Source organism: Chrysochloris asiatica, unplaced genomic scaffold (assembly GCF_000296735.1).
Source record: "Chrysochloris asiatica unplaced genomic scaffold, ChrAsi1.0 scaffold00143, whole genome shotgun sequence".
Taxonomy (NCBI): domain Eukaryota; kingdom Metazoa; phylum Chordata; class Mammalia; order Afrosoricida; family Chrysochloridae; genus Chrysochloris; species Chrysochloris asiatica.
Genome location: NW_006408661.1, coordinates 6,661,183 through 6,667,392, shown reverse-complemented (window position 1 = coordinate 6,667,392; position 6,210 = coordinate 6,661,183). Strand labels below are relative to the sequence as shown.

Here is a 6,210-nt window from a genome sequence, read left to right as displayed (position 1 = left end):
GAAAAAGGCAGACACAAAGGTCACATAGTGCATGATTCCATTTATATAAAATATCTAGGAAAAGCAAATCTATAGGGACAGAAACTAGATAAGTGGTTGACATTGGATAGGGTTGGGAGGGGTGGGGAATGACTGCTAAAGGGTATAGTTTTTTTTATCTTACATGATGAAAATGTTCTGGAAATAGAGAGTGGTGATGATTGCATAACATTGTGAATTTACCACATGTCATTGAATTGTACATTTTCAAATAGTTAAAGTTGCCCATTTGGTATTTTATTTCATTTATTTAAAACGATAAGATGGTGGTGGTGGTGGCTATGTGCCGTGGAGTCGGTTCCAACTCATAGCTTCCCTGAAGTTAGCAGCCTAATTTGTAACCACTATGCTCTGGTAGCATAGTGGTTACAAATCGGGCTGCGAACCTTAAGGTCAGCGGTTCGAGACTACCAGCCGCTCCACGGGAGAAGGATGAGGCTTTCTACTCCCATAAAGATTTACACCCTTGGAAACCCTGTACAGGGTCGCTATGGGTCGGAACCGACTCAACGGCACTTATCAAACAAACAAACAAATGCTACCAGAGCTCCTTAGATTTTCCCAGTGCATTATATTTGATTTCTTGGCTGCTGCTTCTAGGGGCATAAATACTGTTATCAGCCCCTATGAGCGTAGGGAGCTGACAATAACCTTTTCAAGGTCAAGTAATTAGTTTGTAATGAAACAAGAAAAAAATCCTAAGCAACCCTTAAACAATTCTTAGTATTTACGTAATATTTTTCAACTCTAAAAGCAATAGAAAGATAAAGGGTATCTAGGGGAAAGATTGAATCTGAGACTGGACAAACTGCACTACAAGTCTGGGAATTAGTCAAGGGGGCAAGTACAGAGATGCTCAGTTGCCACCCCAGCTCCCTCTCCTGGAGGCACAGTAGGGAGGGGGGTAGTGAGTGGTTTTCTTGCTGGTCAGTTTTAGAGTGAGTAGACCTTGTGGGTCCGGTTGAGAAGGTGGACCTCACCCCTGAATCCCCAGTGACCCTGCTGCTTGCCAAACCAAGTTGTGGGCCTGAATGTTACTCTGTTCCTTGTCTTCTTCTCATCTCACTTTAGGGGTTTAGATTCAGGAGTTTTTCCTTATGTCCATGACTTTGTTAAGAAACTTGCAGAAGCTGATGCTATCTACATATCTTGATGGAACAAATAAAAATTTTTGATGACAAGCTTCAAAACTGAAAAGGTGATAAACAGAGAAAGAAAATTGAAACTCACAAAGAGACAACAAATAGCATGGTAGAAACATTGAAACCCTGAATTGTATTGCTGTAGATTGTGAAATAATAAAGCAATGTGGAAAAGTACGCAGATGGAATTATGTTTCATTCCTGACTCATAGTGACCCTATGCATAATAGAATGAAACATTGACTGGTCGTGCACCCTCCTTCCAACTGTGGTTAAATTTAAGCACATCACTGCTGCCACAGTGTCAGTCCATCTCCTTGGGTGTCTTCCTTTTAGTTGCTGATCCTCCACTTTACCAAGCATGGCATTCTTCTCCAGGGACTGGTCCATCCTAATAACATTTGTAAAGTATTAGAGACAAATTCTCACCATCCTGGCTTCTAAGGAAAATTCTAACTGTACTTCTTCCAACGCAGATTTGGTTGTTATTCTTGCAGTCCATAGTACTTTTGATATTTTTCTCCAACACCGTGATTCAAATGCATTGATTCTACGATCTTCCTTATTTAATTCATTCATTGTCCAATTTTTACATTACTGAAAATACCATGAGTTGGTTCAGGTATACGTTAGTACTCAAACTGATATTTGCTCTTGAAAGCTGTAAAGATGTCTTATGTAGCAAATTTTGCTAATGTAATACATTGTTTGATGTATTGATTGTTCCTGCAAGGATGTTGATTGCGGATTTAAGCAAAATGAAGTATTTGACTTCAGTATTTTCTCTATTTACCACAATGTTATTTTTGGTACATTGGTGAGGATATTTGTTTTCCTTACATTGAGGTACAATCCATATGAAAGACTGAGGTCTTGGATCTTGATCAGTAATTATTTTAAGTCCTCTTTGCCTCCAGCAAGCAAGGTTGTATCAGCTGCATATCTCAGGTTGCTAATGAGTCTTCCTCCAATCCTGATTCCATGTTATTTTTCATATAATCCAGTGTCTCAGAATATTTGCTCAGCATACAGATTGAATAAGCATGGTGAAAGGACACAACCCTGTTTCATCCTTTCCTGAATTTAAAACATCCAGTATTCCCTTGTCCTATTCTAATAACTGTCTCTTGGTCTATGTACAGTTTCCTCATAAGCACAATTAAGTGTTCTGGAATGTCCATTCTTTGTATTGCTATCCATAGTTTATCATGGACCACACAGCTGAAAGCCTTTGCATGGTCAATAAAGCAAATATCTTTCTGATATTCTTGGCTTTCATCCATCGATGTCAGCAGTGATATCCCTAATTCCATGTCTTTACATGAATCTGTCATGAGTTTCTAGCAGTTCCTTGTTAATGTACTGTGCAGCTGTTTTTGAAGTATCAGCAACATTTTACTTACATGTAATGCTAATGATATTGTTTGATGATTTTTGCATTCCATTGGGTCACCTCTCTTTGGAATGGACACAAATATGGATCTCTTCAAATAGATTAACGAGATAGCTGTCTTCCAAATTTCTTGGCATAGATGAGTGAGTGGACACCTTCAGTGCTGCATCAGTTTGTTGAAAGATTTCTATTTGTAGTTCATCAATTCCTGGAACCTTGTTTTTTGTCAATGCATTCACTATGGCTTGGAATTCTTCTTCAGTACCATCAGTTCTTGATCATACTCTATTTCTTGCAATGGTCAAACATCGACCATTTCTTTCTGGTACAGTGACTCTGTGTATTCCTCCCATCTTCATTTGATGCTTCATACATCATCCAATATTTTACCTATAGAATCTTTCAATATTTCAATCCAAGGCTTAAATTTTTTCAGCTCTTTCAGCTTGAGAAATTCTAAGCATGTTCTTCCTTTGAGTTCTAACTCCAAGTCATTGCACATTTCATTATAATAGTTACTTTGTCTTCTTGAGCTTCTCTTTGAAATTTCCTGTTCAGTTCTTTTACTTCCTCAATTTTTCCATTCACTTTAGCTTTTCTATACTCAAGACCAAGTTTCAGAGCCTCTTCCACCATCCATTTTGATCTTTTCTTTTTTTCTTGTCATTTTAGTCACCTTTTGCTTTCTTTCTGTATGGTTTTCCAGATACCACAACTCTTCTAGTCTATGGTCACTAGTGTCTAATGCATGAAATATGTTATTGAGATGAGATATGTTCAGGTCATATTTTGGCTCTCATTAACTTGTTTTAATTTTCTTCAACTTCATCCTGAACTTGATGATAATATTGAACTTTTCCACTGTGTCTTCTCACAGATATAATCACTTTGATACCTATGCATTCCATCTGGTGATGTAAATGTATATAGTCAATTTTTATTTTGTTTAAAAATGGTATATGCAATGAATAAATCATTGGTCTTTCAAATTTCTATTAGTCCCATAGATGCAATGTATTGACCTAGTCCCTTGGAACCTGTGATCAACATGATGCCTTCCCAAGCTGTCTTACCTCCAGAACTTTCTCAATTGTATAAGTCAGAGCAGTATCTATCCTCCTTAACAATTGGACCTGCAATAGCTACCCTGTGACATCATCAGATGCCAATATCAAATAGTACAGTCAGTAGACACTCACAACCTAGTAACAGTCTAACTTCTCCAAGTCATGTCAACATGTCTCAAAATACAGTCCCAGAGTTCTCTTATTCTAACAGTGAATATTCCTGGTCTGGACCTGTAGAATAAGTACTGGACTATTAACCACAAGGTTAGTGATTCAAACCCACCAGCCACTCCTCAGAAAACCTATACAGGGTCACTGTGAATCAGAACCAACCTGATGACACTTAACAGAACCTGCAGTAGTGAGGCTGAATTCTATGATATTGAATTTCATTAAAGTTGCCCAGTCTCATAGTGCTATATAGATTCTGCTGATTTTGACTCAGCATCGACACACAGAAGCTTGAGAAATAATATAAAGCTCGTAGACACCACAAAACCACTTAATTCCTCCATGTAAAAATGAAACAAGTGATGCTGACCTTTTCTATTCCAATTACATTAGAGATACTGAAGGGTATGTTGGGTCAGTGGTAGAGCACAAGAATACTATCATTCATATGTTTACCAGGCTAGGCTTCACTGACTCACTAGAGTAGTTCTACTAACATTTATTCTTTAAAGGAGATCTCTTTTAGAAATGTATGCAGACTGTTTTGCACATCCAGACCTACTTGTGAATATTAATGACCAGAAAGATTCCATGGATCAAATGGTTCATGTTGGGAAATGGTACCTCTTTCATATAAGAAGGAAAGGGTTAGTTGCCAAAAAAAAAAAAAATACAATCCCATGTGGGGTGAGATCTTGCAATATCCCTGGACATTACCAAATGACATTGACAAGAATGTAGAGCTAGTTTCAGAAGAACTAGTTCCCTGGGTTTCCAAAAACTTTGTAGCATTTGTGTCTGAACACATTCCTTCATCCACCCATTTCAGCTTTTACGTTGAGTGCTATAACAAGAACATGTGATACAGTGCTCATAGGTAGGCCAAGGCTGTGTCTTATGCCAAGATTATGAGGAGCATTACAGTCTCACATTCCCCAGTGGCTATGGAAGCCTTATCCTCATAGTGCTCTGAGTGGACCAATGAGGAGAATGCAATATTAATTGTTCCAAAATGGGTTATAGTGCAAATATTGTCTTCCACCTTTAACATTTCTATAGGAGCTATAATTGTCACTGAGATTTTTCTCCAAATGACCAGAAGTCTTTTTTTGCTCAACTGAAGGGGAATGGAATGGTTTAATGTATGCAAATATGCATCAGGGGAAAATTTAGTCTTTATAGATAGCAAGAAATTGCCTATAAAAAATTAATTGAGGAAGTTGGAAGATCAGAATGAGCATGAATTCCACTGCCTTTGGAAAAATGTCACTTCCACCTTGAAAATCAGAAATATTGGTGTTACAAAACTAAAGCAAAGCATAGAGATGAAGAAAGAGCAAGAGCCTGACTTAGGAAGGAGAAGGAAATTCAGTGGGAGACATGGTTATTTCATGAAGAAGGAAAACATTAGGATTATGATAAACCATTACTGAAACATTTTGGTGCTGCCCAACATTAGGTTGGGAAATACAAAGTTTACATCTGATGAACAGGGAATTAGGCATAATTGAGCAGCAAAGAAAGCTCATTTGGAAGATTCTGGTCCACTCCCTTCTTATTGCAGTGGTTTCTATCATACGGATACTGGACTTTCTGATGCAGATGGACAATCATAGCAAGAAGCACTTCCTTTTTTTGTCTTCTGGAAACCTCACACTTCAAAAAGCATTTATAAACGTCATTCTCAAAGTCTGCACTCTAGTACTGCTACTGAAATATAAGACATTTCCTAATTCATGTAATCTTGGTTATATATATATATATATATGCTGCTGTTAGGTGTCGTCTAGTCATTCTCAACTCACAGCAATCTTGTGCAGAACAGAATAAAACACTGCCCAGTCCTATGCCATCTTCACAATTGTTGCCATGTTTGAGTCCATTATTGTCACCTTTGTGTCAGTCCATCTTGTTGGGTGTCTTCCTCTTTTTCACTGACCCTCCACTTTTCCAAACATGATGCCCTTCTCTAAGGTCTGGTCGCTCCTGATAATATGTACAAATTATGAGACATGATGTCTCACCATCTTCATTTCTAAGAAGCACTATGGCCATCCTTCTTCCAAAACAGATTAGTTTGTTTTCCTGGCAGTCCATGGTACTTTCAATATTCTTTTTCAACACCATAATTCAAATGCACTGAATCTTCTATGCTTTCCCTTATTTATTATCAAACTTACATGTGAGGTAATTTAAAATAATATGCATTAAATCAGGAACACTTCAGTCCTCAAAGTAAAAGACATCTTTGCTCTTGAATACTTTAAAGAGGTCTTTTGCAGCATATTTGCTTAATGCAATGGATCATTTCTTTTCTTGACTATTACTTCCATGAACATTGATTGTGGACATAAGCAAAGTGAAGTGTTTGACAACTTCAATGTTTTCTCCATTTATC

At 37.5% G+C, this 6,210-nt stretch overlaps 1 pseudogene; it reads left to right on the top strand.

Annotated features, from left to right (window-relative positions):
• The first annotated feature begins 1,117 nt into the window (after nucleotides 1–1,117).
• LOC102819426 lies at nucleotides 1,118–5,271 on the top strand (annotated as a pseudogene).
• Nucleotides 5,272–6,210: the final 939 nt, after the last annotated feature.